General features: G+C 40.2%; 1 protein-coding gene across 16 annotated transcripts in view; it reads left to right on the forward strand.

The window, feature by feature from the left end:
- Window positions 1-15438, forward strand: part of ADD3 (adducin 3) — a 184497-nt gene that overhangs the window by 21696 nt on the left and 147363 nt on the right. The window lies entirely within an intron of this gene.

Raw genomic sequence — 15438 nt, forward strand, 5'->3', positions numbered from 1 at the left:
GGGGGAAGTTCAGTGGCAGCCAAATCTAGCATTACTCTCGTCAGTTTGTGGCATCATTATATCATGTCTTTGATGCTTGTTCATTATACTCTAATTTCCATCTTACTTGGGAAGTCTCTACCATGTAGCTACCCAGGGAGCAGTAAATTCAACAGAAGGCATTCAAACTACAGTAATACCTCAGTTACGAATACCTTCAAAATGTAGGTTGTTCGAAACTCTGAAATGTTAATAACTCTGAACAAAACTTTATGGTTGTTCTTTTAAAAGTTTACAGCTGAACATTGATTTAATACAGATTTGAAATTTTACTATGCAGAAGAAAAATGCTGCCTTTTAACCATCTTAATTTAAATGAAACAAGCACAGAAACAGTTTCCTTACCTTGTCAAATCTTTCTTAAACTTTCCCTTTATTTTTTTAGTAGTTTGCATTTAACACAGTACTGTATTGTATTTGCTTTTTTATTTTGTCTTTGCTGCTGCCTGATTGTGTACTTCCTGTTCCAAATGAGGTGTGTGGTTGACTGATCAGTTCGTAACTCTGGTGAGATTCTGTTGTTGTCACAATGTTTGCATATAATTGAAACCAGCCTAAAGGCTGTGGCTATGATTGGAGTCTTCATAAACTTACTCCCAGCATACCATTTGCACTGGACAAGAAGAAATTCTATATTCTGGAATAGCATTGTCTAGGAGTTCAGTTGCAATAGATATGTGCTTTATCTCTTGTTTGTTATAGATGTCAACAAGCCATTAAATCATCTCTTTCATTGTAGTAACACAATATCATATTCCAGTGCATATTTTAAGATAAGCATAGAAACATATAAATCATACTTCAGGGTGTAAACAGATTCTGGAAAGGATCAGTAAAGGGGTGTTGGGGTTTTTTTGGTTTGCTTTTCCCTCATGTTAAAGCACTGCATTCCATAGTAGGCTAAATGTAATCCCTTCCCTTCCCTCACCACCTTCCTCTGAAGCATGAGATTGGCCACTGGTGGATGAAGGAGGGTGGATCAGTTGTCTTTGTTGAAATGTTCTTGTGGCATTGCAGGAAAACTTGACTTGCTAAAGTGAATGATGTGTGTCTTCAGCCTCTGTGATGGGGAAAAGTCAATTCCCAAGAGAATTTTTGAGACAAAGATTTTATGGGCCCAAGCAGCTATGAACTGGGATGGACTTCAACTAGATTTGAGTAGAGGATGTATGAATTTTAGAAGCACAGTAAGGCTGTTACAGTTAAAATCACTGGTGCCTTTCTGTTCATGTCTGTCTAATGTCCTTTAAATACCATCCAGAATTTCCTTTTGGGTACAACATTTCTCATGTTTAGTCTTAATCCAAAAGAGGCTTTTGTGTGCATGTTTCAATAAAAACAAGTGTAGTGTCTTTGTTGTAAAATGTATACATTCAAATCCCAGATCCATTCTCTGCACAGAAGCCTCAGTGGTTTCCACCACTGAATATTCTAGCCAGTGGCTTTGCTGATTCTCCCTCCCTTTTTTTGTGGGTAGGTTCGTGTCAAACTCTCTAACTGCCTGCCCTGAAGTTGAAACTTAGAATGACTCAGTCCTGCAATGAGCACTGTGCAAGTGTGTGATTCTGCCTACATGGAAATGACTATAGGATGTGGGTCTGAGTTAAAAGAAGGCAGTATGGGGATAGGTAGGGAGGGGAGGATAAGTATGAAGACATGTGGGTCGCTTATGGTAGTGCCTGTGCTGATGCTTACACAGATTTTGTACTTTTTAACTGTTCTTTATAAATTTGTAGTTCGCCTCTTAAATTGATTGGTGTGATCCTGAAAAGAGTAAATTAACTCACTTGAGTAGTCTCATTGATTCAAATTAACAGATACTCTTAAATGTTTGCAGAATCTTGCCCTCTGCTAACAGTCAACGTGAATCTGTTCTCTGGGCATAAATTAAATGAATATGCTATTGGCACAAACAAGTTTCGGCTTTTATTTAGCTTTTAATTAACTTGGTTAAAGTGGTGCTGTATACTCTACGCATCTTGATTTAATTGGTTTGTAAAAATGGAACAATAATTTCTCAGTCTTTCACTTGTAGGAAGATGATGAGGTGTGTTCATTGTGCTTGTGGTCCAAGCATTGGGCTGGGATCCAGAATTCCTGAGCATGACAATGTCTTTCTTTGGCCAAGTCTTTCTTTGGCCAAGTCTCTGTGCAGCACCTGGCATAGTGATGCCCTCATCCTTGATTTGGAGTCCTAGCCCCTACCATCAGAAAAGTAACAAGTTACTAAAATCCTGTGTCTGTATCCTTGTTTAGTATAATTCAGATCAGTATAATACTTAACTACCTTGCATAGATGTTGAGGATTGATTAACATGGTGTGTGTGTGTGTGTGAGAGAGAGAGAGAGAGAGAGAGATTAGCATTATTTAAATGCTGAATTATATTTGTTTTCTGAAAAGAAAAGGCTGCAATGATTTAAATAGAATCTGCCGGTGCTCAGTAGCTTTGTACATCAGAGTACCCTTAGTTACATGTCTAACTTTATTGGTGCCAGGGATTTCACCCTAGGTGCCCAAAGTACAATAGTAGTGATGCCATTGGTGTTAATGTGGCCTTGGTTTAACCCCTACATTTCAAATATGTGACCTGTGTCAATCTGATCCATTCCTTTGATTTAAAAGAAGTAATCCTCTAAACTAAAAGTAGGCAAGCAAATGAAAGTTTGAGCTAGACTTAGTCACTCTTCAGCGCAGGAATCAGCCCTTCTTGTGTGTCTGGAAAGCATCTAGCAAATTGGGGGTACTACTATAAACAAACAATTGTTAATGCCCATTTCTTGTTGGGCTCTACATCTCTGAATGAAAATGTATCATCATTGAATTAAACCAGAATTAATTTTTAGTCATTATAGAGCTAGTATCTGGGCAAAGTCACTAGCCTACATCATATGTCCTGGCTGCCCTATGGTTTTTTTTTTTTTTTTTTTTTTGAAAAATTTAAGGCTTGAATAACTGCATTGTTAAGGATTGGCATTATACTGCCTGAACAGTCTGCCTCCAGTTTAAGTAACTCTTGTTTTACAGACTTGAGACACATGCTTCCCTCAGCTCCTCCAGTGAGATTTTTCTGATTTGTTTATTTTTTGTTCTAGTATAAAATCTGCTTCTGAAAACACATGTAAAGTCAGTTCTCCTAGTCATGATTAAAATTAATGATTCCACCACTAAAACAAATAATTCTTTAAAATATATAATTATACATCTACTGGCTCTAATTTTGAAATATTCTCAGAACTAGGCTGTTGAAAGTCCCATCTTGAACTTTCTATTTACCTAGAAAATTTTCTGTGGGATGAAGAAGTCTTTTTAGGACCATAGCAGTGGAGATCTTAGAAAAGAGCATGCTCAGTAGGGAAAATAATTCCCTACAGAAACAGAGAGAAGAAGATTCTCTGATAATGATCATATTCAACAATACAGGGTCCAAGTTAGGTTAGTGTGTGTATAAAAAAAAAAAAAAAAGTGTGTGGTGTGACTTGAATCATTGTTAGCCTTTCAAATATAAGACTGACCTTATTCCAACCAATTTTTCTTCTAATTATTTTAATATTGGCCTTTTCTTCCTGGTGCTCATAAAAATAGTTTTTATGTAATTAAATTATTTAAAACATTTGCTTTGATCCTTTATAGCATGCTCTTAGTGATTCACTTTAAAAAGGTTACTTGATTTACTACTTTAAAGGCTCAAGTAAAATATAATTGCTCTTGTTTTAACTGCTAAATTAAATGATGTAGTTGTGGCAATTTACTGACTTAGCTGCAATTATTTTAATCAAGTTAATAGAATAAATACTGGGCCAAGACAGTAACCTCAAAAATACAACAACCTTCTTTTTTTTTTTTATTAAGCATTTAAAACTGTCTAATCCAATTTGGAAGTGCCCTGGTTTCAGATAAAGATAACAATCTTAAATATTAAGTACCTGGATATCAAATATAGTGAAAGCCTTCTATTTTTAGCTGTTAAACCCTATACACAATCTTACTCTGCTGTCTCTAGCATGATGTCAAGGCATAATATAATTAATTTATCAGTCTTTATGAATATTATTTGAAAATAATTGCTGCAAAAATTGTTGATTGGTCTGTTAATGTTTGATAATTACCATATAATATTAGAACATTGTTTAAAATCAATTTCAGAAAGAATGTTTATGTAATAGTTTCCTGTAAGAAAGATTAATAGGGACAGGTTAGCCATTTTTAGGACTGGTCAGGTTTTTTTAATGTTATTTCATAATCCAGAATTCAGAAGGAGAGTAAACGAAGATCATATTTTGAGTTATTTAGTTTAGTTTATCAATCAAATATTTTCAGCTAATGTTAATCAGCTTTTATCATAATGTTCTTATCTACAGCTAGCAAATGAAGTTTCATCATGTGTTTGATTTACTGTTGGCTTTTTTCATGATCACTCATCATAACTGGACATAAGTTTTTAAGGGTTACAAGATTTCTTACTTTCTATGTTTAATTGGAAAGATTTCTGCAGGAAGGGACTTTCCAGACTGTTACTTCAAGGTTTTAAATTCTTTACTTACTTTTTAATTGTAAACAGAGACTTACTTTAAGAAAAAAATATTTTAAATATTCCATTAAATAGTATGGAGATAAAATGAATAAATATTTATTTTTAAAAAATCCATTTTGACCTTTGTTTCCATATAGACTGAAATATCTCCTTGTCGTAGTTGATGTGAACTGCAATAGAATGCCAGTTCTGAAATACATGCTTAGCTTTTCATAGGATGGTGTTTACTTCACCATTTACATGCTCTTTGGACTGATATATGAAATGGCTGTTTCTTTGACTTGACTTTAGTTGCAGGAAATTCACTGTATTTTTATGTTTAAGAAAGAATTAAAGAAGAGATGGGGAAGAATGAAGGGATTATATTGAGTGAATGTTTTGTAAACACTGGGTATAGGATGTAGACCACATTTGTAGTAATGTTCTTAGAAATCAATCCTATTTTAAATCAAATTCTCTGCCAACAGCATCTGGCTGTACTTTATATAAAAGTATTTTTTTGTTTTGTGGAAAAAAAAAGCAAACCATGTGACACAATCATTTTTATCTGACTGAAGTTTACAGTAATACATCTGCATTTATTTATGCAGCACCACAAGATGAAATAGGTTATCATCTGAACATCTCAAAGTGCTTTATAAGGGTGAGCAAGTAGTATATCCAATTTACAGATGGGCAATCTGAGTCACAGATTATGCCTTTGCAAAGCGACATTCAGTTAGTTCAGTGGTTCTCAAACTTTTGTTCTGTTGATGCCTTTTCCCATAGCAAGCCTTTGAGCACTTTTAAAATATATTTAACACCATTGTAAATGCTGGAGGCAAAGTAGGGCTTGGGGTGGAGGCTGACAGCTCACAACCCCCTCATGTAATAACCTTGCAACCCCCTGAGGGGTCCCAACCCCCAGTTTGAGAACCCCTGAGTTAGTGGCAGATTTGGAAGCAGAACCCAGATGCCCAAACAACTAGACCAAGTGAAACAAGTTCTGAAGTAGCTAGTGCAGTGCTAAGAAGATGCACGAAGTGTCATGTGGCCTTAAACAGTTATCTTTCCAATGGCAAATATTTGTGATAACTATTTAGGATTTACAATAAAACCCTGGTTTCTTACTCATTAGAGTTGGGGGCAGTTTCAGAGGCTGTAATCTGTTTTTAAAGAGATGAAGGCTGCAGAACAGTACCTCAAGTGGATTGATGTACCAGGTTAAATATTTAATCTTAGTTTTTCCCATTTTTATTCTGTGTAGTTTGCAGTTTGACAGCACTCTAGACAGTGAGAGATTTCTTCTAATCCACAGATCCTGGGGCAACACAAACAGTTTGTGAGGAGACCTAGAGCTCCTTCACTCTTTGAGACTGAAGCAGGCAGCAGCAGCAGAGGGAGAGGGGAGAAAGTAACTCATAAACATCATAGAAACGATTCCTGTGGCAAAAATCACATGACTGTGATGGAACCAGGAAAACCCATGCAGATGTCTGTCATTGTAGTGTTTGTCAGCACTGCACTTCTTCAAGTTTGACCATCTCTACCTTCTTAACATACAAAACACGAGCAGGTCATTGTGTGGTATGGGTTGGAGCCAAATCTTTTCCAGCTTGAGAGTAGATGATATACATTAGAGGAAAAACCTGTTAGTGGAACAAAAAGTCCGGGAACATACAAGATTTGACCTCTGTTTTGTTTTTTTTTCCTCTACATGAGTCTCTCTAGTAGGAAAGGGGCTGAGGGAAGTGAGCTGTGGCATTAGGAAGAGCAGTGAAACTTTTCCAAATATATGGTTTGTGGGGATCCAAAAACAAGAACACTTCTAGATCCACAGAGGCTGGAATTGCTCTTGTGTGAGGTTCTACGTGCTGCCTCTTTGCTTTTGGCAAGATAGAGTTATCCTGCTATTGATACTGGAGGGAAAACATGAGGAATTAATACAGCTCCAAGCTGTGGTGTTCTTGTCTAGATTGTCATGCAGGCATTACAGAGAAAACTCCCTTAAGAATAGCCAGTCTTGTTGAAGCCTGTCCTCTAAAGGCACATCTACACTGGACTAAAAGACCCTGTAGCATGACCACAGTGGACTCAGGTCAGCTAACTTGGGCTTGTGGGGCTCAGGCTATGGGAGAGGGCGAAACTGCAGTTTAGAAGCTCGGGCTGGAGCTGGGGCTCTAAGACTCTCTTCCCCCCTTGTGGGGTCCCAAAACTCGGACTCCAGCATGAACCAGAATGCTTGAACAGTAGTTTTACAGCCCTGCAGCCTGAGCCCCGCGATCCTGAGCTAGCTGACCAGGACCAACTGTGGATGTTCAGTTGCTGTGTAGATGTACTCTGGAACTCCTTGGAGATCCTATAGAGGGCCTTTTGTGGTGTGCCGAAGGGCTATGTATGGGGAAGGGGGACTGTACAATTAAGCTGGCACTTGCATTCCCCCAGGAAGTCACAATCCTCATGTAGAAGTTTTCCATCATATGTGTCCAGAATGGGCAATCTGTAACTTGACTTCTAGATGTCATATCTTCTTATGGTTGAGTATCCTTCTTTCCAAATCTAGTTTTTTGTATATTAAAATCTAATCAAGGATGCTGATAATATGTAATGCTGCACAAAGGAGTGTGGAACACTTCAATTTTAGCTAACTGGGTCAACTACTCAAAAAGAGTACCATATGGCAACTTCTTTTCATCCACTGTTGGAGAACAGACTTACCTGTTTGTATGGAGGTTTTATGTACAATATTTGCATGGTTTTAGTCCATATATTTCAATCACTGCCATGTAGGTGTTAGACCCAGCAAAATTTGGTATCCAGAAAATAACTTTAATAGATTGTCCAGTTATCAGTCAGATGGTAACAATGTAATTCTTTTGAATACATACTCATTTCACACATTTGGCTAGCCAGAGACTTTCAGCTAAGCGCCAGCTTTTTTGGGGAGTGGCCACCCTTTAAAATCCTTTGAGACTGCATCCCACTGGCAAGTCCGCATTACTGAGTAAATTACTGGACAGCTGAACTCTACTGCTCACCCTGTAAATTGTTGAAATGTATAGAGATCTGTGAATCCAAACAAGGAGAAAAATTTAAATATCTTTTAAAAGTGATGTTTATTAGAGCATTTCAAGTTAATTGTTGTGTGTTTTGAGAGACTTGGCAGGGCTGTTAGGCCTAATATTAGCCTTTCCAGTTTTTACTTGGTTTGTGGGTAGGTGCCTATTGTGCTGTCTCTTGGTTTCATTTTCCATTCTTACAGGTTCAGGTGTCATTGAAATGTACAAAAATTATGCTGTCCAAGCACTTTGGAGACCAGGAGTGTTGCATAATTCAGTGTACTCCTTGTTCACAAGAATGAAGCAAGTAGGGTGGAGGGATGGTCAGGTTTTATGAAAATGCCCACAATTGCCAAGAAACACACTGCCTCAGGTGGCTGAACAAGTCGTCATTGCTGAGAGGATAGGATTTTTATTTTGGAAAATGATGGTACTAAAAAAGCAAGTGACATTTTGGGCTTATTGACATTACATTTCAATAGTACACACAACAGCTGCAGTTTTATTCCCTCTAGAACCAAATATTTTTGATGGGGAAGCATGTATAATAATAACTTAAAAGATTAGTGAGCTCTAGACTCTTAATCACAGTTGCCTATTTTTTCATGGTGGTGTTATCCTTTGTGACCGAAGATTATGTTGACTTATGTCTTGTGAGTGCAGTTGCAGCTAAAAAGGCTATTGTATGAGCGGCAGTCTTTGCTGTGTGAGGAGCATAGGTAGCTCGATGCCTGGGAAGAGATTACAGCAGTGGTGGGCAACCTGCAGCCCATCAGGGTAATCTGATTGCTGGTCATGAGACATTTTGCTGATGCTGACTGTCCGCAGGCGCGCCCCACCTCCGCCCCGCTGCTCTCAGTGGCTGTGGTTGAACCTCAGACTTTCTTCATACCTTCTGCTTCCTCTTGAGTTTTACTGCAGGAGACCTACGATTTAGGTCTTGGTAATAATTGTCAGGATTTCTCAAGTAGCGTTATTTTTATTAAATCTAATAATGCCTCAAATGTGCGAGGAAGATGCTTGTTTGAATAAATGTTTCAGTTTGAGGATAAAATCTTCCTAATAGATACAAGAGCCACAGTACTGCAAGAAGACTTGTCCTATCATGAACCTGCAAACATTGTACAAGAACCAAAAGACAACGCATCTGACTGCTTCTCAGGAGAGTGATTGACCAATCAGTTAATGCATCATTATACAGCACAAATCTAGGGTACCAATGAACATGTAGTAATATCTTTGTTTACATCTCTGAAACTGCACTGAAGAGCCAAATACTGCTAAAAATAAACTGCAGTTATTTTTAAATTAGAAAAAAATATTCAAGGTTAGAATGAATTGTTTTTACTTGTCTGGTAGTTGAATACATTTTGGTAGTGATGAATTAGTTCTGTCTCAAATTTCAAAACACCTGTGTGTGCACACTTTCACATGCCTGGTTTGATGCATAAATTGCCTGATGTGATAGTATAAAGCATTTAAAGAACCTATATTTTAAAGCAACATTCCAAAAAGGTACAATAATATTAAATATTGAACATGAGCGTACATGCCAGCCGTATGAGTGGTTTATTTTTATTTTAAATACAGTACAAACATTATATAAATGTATGTGGGAGCTCCTGTTTTTTCACTGCTGGTATTGCAGTGGTAGTGTATTGTTTGCCTAGATCAGCTGGATTGAAGCATTTGTGTAGATTTTGTGGTGCAGGTACCCAAGGAATTTGAAGTTAATGACATAGCTATCCAGGGACTTCCAAGTTACACAGGCTTCTGGAACAGATTTCCTATGGACTTATGTGGTCACTTTGTGCAGAACTGTCTGCTTAATCAGTGCAGGGTTTCTTCAAATATGGCTTGTTTCAAAAGGAATCAAAACTTTAAGCAGTAGATCCTGGTAGCAGAAGTTCAAAATATCTTTAGAGGGATTGCTATCGGGGCAGAGGAGAGACATTGCATGGGTTGATTCTTCTTAACCTGCAAAGGTCAGGAGGGTATGCTTCAGCCCTCTTTCCCTACAAATTAGGCATCAGTCCACCTTTCTTAGAAAAGGAACATAGGTACCCCTACAAATCCCTAGTACTATTATGAGGCTTTGTTTCACCACAGGAAATAACAGGGATGTGATCTTGTTAAATACTGTTTCTCCTATTACTTGATTTAGCCTATTTTACTACTGAAAGTATTTTTTTGAGTGTTAGACGTATTCTGCAAAGCAGGGCTTCAGCTTATTATTAGAACAAGTAGATTTGATAGCCTTTTGTTTACATTTTCTATAATTAAGGTCCTGTCAAATTCACAGTCCATTATGGTCAATTTCCCAGCCACAGGATTTGAAAATTGATAATTTTCACACTTTCAGATATTTAAATCTGAAATTTAACAATGTTGTAACTGAGGGGGTTCCGACCCAAAAGGGGATTGTGTGTGTGTGTGTGCGCGCGCGTGTGGAGGGGGAGAGCAGTTGCAAACCTGTTTTAGGGGATCACGGAATTGCCACCCTCACTTCTCTGCTGTCTTCAGAGCTGGACTGTGAACACAGCAACCGCGGAGCTGCTTGCAGCCCCAGGAGGTTCCTGGAGGGAACCTGGAGGGGGGGGAGAAGTCCTATCCTTCCCCAGCCCAGCTGGAGCTAGAAGCCCCCTTGGCTGGGGCGCTCCTAGCAGCAGGAGGAGATTGGACTCACTGCCACAGGACTCTTCCAGCTGCAGGAATTTCTGGGGCTGCTGCACAGTCCCAGAGCATCTTGCAGCAGGGGGAGGCTTCCGGAGGTGGGTCTGATCTCCCCCCAAGAGCGACTGTGCAAGGGATGGGTAAGTCCAGTCCCTCCCCAGCCCATGTGGAACTAGGAGTGCTCTGACTGGGGCACTCCTAGCAGCATGGGGAGATTGGATTTTACAGGGAAAGGCTTATTTCACGGTCCATGATGCATTTTTCACTGCTGTGAAATTGGTAGGACCCTATCTATAATCCAGGCAGCCTGTGAAACCGCCGCTTTATGTATATCATTTGTAGTGATTCCATAGCTGCTTAAAGTTTTGGGAGAATTTTAATCCCTCTGATAATTTGCAAATAGGAATTACAAAAGGACAGATCCAAATTGCTTCATCATCTATAGCAGGTTTTGTTGTAATAATTATAGATGATGAAGCAATTTGAATATGTCCTTTTGCCTCAGTGTGGCCACATCAGCTAGACAAAACTCTGCAAAGTCATTGTGTTTGCACTGAACTGGGCACTAAACCTGTTTTCATAACCAGTTAGGAAGTTGTGCACTTCGGCTCTTGTGATAGTTGTTTGTGGCCTTTTTTCCCTTTGTATTTAATCTGACTCAGGATTGAATTTTTATTATCTCTCTGCTCCCCATATTAATATTTCCCATTCTCAGGAATTGATTATTGAGATTGTTACAATAAAGAAAATGATACACATACTGACTCCACTATACCTAGAATAGCATCTGTAATTATGTGAATAATTTTAGAATTGAGTTTCTTTAATTTTTTTATAATTTATTTCTTAATTTTCAGAGAAAAACAGACAAACTCAGGTATACAAGTCAATAAAAAGACTAACGATAAACACAACACCCAGTTACAAATAATCATTGCTTCATATCTTGTTCTTCAGTGGCCTGTGTATTCCCATTTGTGAGCTATGTTGCCCTTTGTATTGAGCTGTGGAACTTGCTTAAAAAATTTTGTCCTCCGAAGAGGTGCATCTGAGATTCTGTGCATGAGTGATATCATTGCCCTACTTCATCTAAGAGTGTGCAACCCCCAAGCACCTCATCTTTTTCTGCCACCACAGAGAGAACAGAACTCACTTCCGTGGCCTCAGGCTAGATTTTTCCTTCATATAGAATATTTTTTCTTATAAATAGTGTGGAGTACTGTAGGATAGTTTAGCATACATAGCATCCTCTTGTCTTAGAAGCCTTCGACCCCTCACTGGAAAAAGGTTGGGCCTGAGCCCTATTATGCACCTTCTGCTCATCATTCATGCTGAAGACCAACACCTGCGTCAGGTACCTTCTGTGACTGGTAGAGATCTGCTCAGTAATCCAATGTGCGTTTGCTGTGCCTTTGCTTGCTATGCTAGGAAGGAAGACAAGCCTGGAGCCTCAGGTGTATCTGGCTTCTCACTATGTACAGCTTGTTACTGTGACTGTTCTGTAGAGTACCAAGGCAGACTCTATGCCAAGGTCCTGTGACACAAGCCTCAAAACACATTTTGGCACTCCAGGCTTGTGCTGCCTTCTGTCATGGGCCTAAGACAGACATCTCTTTGGCTTTGTACTGGGAGTGAATCCTTTACCTGGCACCGCTGGGGTTAGCCAACCTATAGTGGCACCAAAGACCAAACCATGCCAGCTATTCAAGCTTCATTAGCCTTAGAAAGGGCCCGTACCAGCACCTACTCCTTATTTGGCACCATTGCCCTAGGTGCTGACTCTGGATCTATCATCTGGCACCAGCACTTCTGTCTCAGTACCACAAGTCCACCCAGCTGCCTATAAGGGTAAAAGGAAGGCAGAGAATCCTAGAAATGTAGGGTTGGAAGGGACTGTGCCCTGAGGCGGGACCAGGTATACTTAGAAAAAGCAGTAGATCTCCACACAAGAAGGGGAATAAGAAAAAGATGTGGCAGCCACTTGTCCTTGGTACTCTCTTGACCCATGAAGGTCTCAAAGACCATCAGCACAGCAGTCATGCTCCTCCACACTTCTCTAGAGGTAGATGTCTTGACGCTGACTAACTTGGGATCTGAGCTGGTAAGAAGTCCGATAAGACTATCAATCTCTCTGTGCCTGAGTGGGGGTCCACTAACAAAGCTGTTGGCCACCCCACGCTATGCTTATCTGTGAGCCTGAACTAACTTCTCTGGCTCCAATCCAGAACTGCCTTGAGGTGCTTTCAGAGATGAAACTAGAGGGTCTCCCAACCTGACCTTGAAATCCTAATCCTCTTCCCTCACCTCAGATTCACTCATCATGGAAGGATGTTATGCTGGGTCCTCTTCAGCTCTTCATGTTGCCTTACAAGATTCCATGGAAAACCCTGCTAGAGTCTGCAAGACCAGCTCTGGCATTGACACTAATATCCTTTCCAGTACTATGTCCCCCTTTGGTAACCAAGCCTTTACAGGCACCTATTCCTTACCTGATTACCACAGAAGACTGTCTTGACTCCATTTCTGTTGCAGTATTATGGCTCCATTGGAACCTTTTCAGCCAGTCTTCTGCTACCTCACTTCCCCTATCCTTGGTCTGAAGAAGCTTTAAGACTTTAGGAATGGGTGCAGCAGTTTGCCAGGTGATGATGCCCTATAGACTGGCTATGCCTCTTCAAAGTCAGTGCCTCAAACATATAGTATCATGGATATGATTCTGCATCAACACATTTATTTATTTAGGCCCTCGTTTTTAGTGGGCTTGCCACTACTCTCAGGCAGCCACACAGTGGGGAGTAGGTGGCGACCTATTGGTCAGAACAGGAGTCTGTCCTTGTGATCGGAGCAGAACCAGAGGGCAGAACTGGAGACGTGATTAGGAGACGAGCCAGTGGTCGGAGTCAGGAGTTGGGAGGAAGATAGGGACTAGGGATGGAGATGAAGCGGGCATGGGCTGGAGCAAGGGTCAGTGCAGGAAGCATGTCTGGAACACATCTGTAGGGATGAACGCATTGAGCAGCCACAGTTCTGCTGTTGCTATAAGGCTTAAATAGTGATCCATTGGCCCTTTTGTCCAGTCAGGGAGCACAGTCATGTAGTGAGCATTTATTGGGCCCAGACAAGCTCATTGGGTTGCTAAATGACTGTGTCCAGAGCCAACTGAGTTCCTAATAGTTTCTTAGGGGATGATTGGCCCCTAAAGAGAAACCTACCATAGGTCTGCTTTCAGTCAAGAATTTGCCTTTCTCAGGGGATGTTTCTAATGGGTCCTTCTGATTTTCTGTTATATGTGATCAAAGGATCATGCTTGTCAGACACCTAAGATCTTTATCCCTGACAATTGTCTATAACATTGAGACTAATAGAGGTTTTAGAATTGGAAGATTTAATGACTTTTTTTTGTTTTTCAGACTAGGTCTTTCACAGAAATGTAGGAAAGTGACTGTCCTTCATTTTTATGTTGTCCATTTCTAGATATTAGAGTATGAAGTCAATACTAACTTCATTTTCTTTAATGAATTTAAGATCAAGCAAAGTTCTGGATTGACAATAGTGCATACTTTTTCTGGGCACAAAGAGGTCAGTAGGAGGAAATCCAGGGGGAAGCAAAAGCCCTGGGATCCTTTCCCTGACAGAAGGGGTTTACCCAGAGAAGTTGTGGAGGAGAGAGTGTGAGAAGTCAGGGGAGCAAGAAGTCAAAGTACATACAGATTGAGATTGGGTAGACCAGCAGTAGGCAACCTATGGCACGCGTGCCAAAGGCAGCACACGAGTTGATTTTCAGTGGCACTCTCCCTGCCCTGGTCCTGGCCACCAGTCCAGGAGGCTCTGCGTTTTTAATTTAATTGTTAATAAAGCTTCTTAAACATTTTAAAAACCTTATTTACTTTACGTACAACAGTAGTTTAGTTATATTATAGACTTATAGAAAGAGACCTAAAAATGTTAAAATGTATTACCGGCATGCAAAACCTTAAATCAGAGTGAATAACTGAAGACTCGGCACACCACTTCTGAAAGGTTGCTGACCCCTGGGGTAGACCATGGCGGCGGCTGCTGCTGCAAAGGATCCTGGGCTGGAACCCGGAGTAGTAGGTGGGTCCATGTCCCCCTATCAGCCACTGGGGAAGTTGCCCAGACTGGGAATTGGTATGGAGGCTACCTGGGACAGTGTACTGACAGTTGGTCTGGAGGGACTTTGATACCCGAAAGAGGAAAATTTTATTGACCTGATTGGAGGGCTGAATCATAAGAGAGCACCCTGAGTCCTGATTAGGGATTTATTTAGAAACTTGAGAATTAAAGATAACTTTATCTCTGTGCTCAGTATGAAGTGACTAAATGATGAGGGTGGACTATGTCCTTGTGTTACCTTTTTAAAGGCATATGTGAATTACAGTACTTTGTGTAGGGAACTAGAGAGTTGGGTGACTGTTTGGGGTTCTTAACTGTTAGAAGGAATGCTTAAGATACAAATACTTGTAAAGAGTATTAATTGTTTTCCCTAAAGGACCTGACCTAATGTCCTTTCCAAGTGTGATTATTGCACTTTGGGACCTTGCCCTACAATCATAATTCTTGCAAGTGCTGTGTACAACTGATGTAAAGCTATGGGAGGTTCAGTGATTAGGGCACTAGCCTAGGACTTGGGACACCTGGATTCAAGATCCTGCTCCATCATAGACTTCCTGTGAGATCTTGAGCAAGTCACTTAGCCAGATTTTTAAAGGTATTTAGGTGTCTGCTGGCATTTTCAAAAGCACCCAGATGCCTAACACTCAGTGGGTGATAGGTGCTTACATGCTTTTGAAAAGCCCACTAGGTGTCTAAATACCCTTAAAAACCTGTCCGTTAACATCTGTGTGTTGGTTCACAGTGCCATGGGTTGTTGAGGATAAATATATTAAAGATTTGTGAGTCATGTAGAAACTACAGTAATGGGGGGTATGACCAAGCCTTCTCTGTCCCTTGCTTAAGGCAGTGCCGCCCTGACCCACCCACCCAAAGTGTCACCAGGGAAAGAGGTGTAGTGAGTTAAGACCTCAGAGCACTGACTGGAGTGGTCATTCAGGCTCTGGTAGCAGCAGTACCAATAAAAATTGGTCCTCCAGTGACTAGAAGGGTCAGGAGGAGTCAGTGGCCAGTCAGGACTCACC

Source organism: Gopherus evgoodei, chromosome 7 (assembly GCF_007399415.2).
Source record: "Gopherus evgoodei ecotype Sinaloan lineage chromosome 7, rGopEvg1_v1.p, whole genome shotgun sequence".
NCBI lineage: Eukaryota > Metazoa > Chordata > Testudines > Testudinidae > Gopherus > Gopherus evgoodei.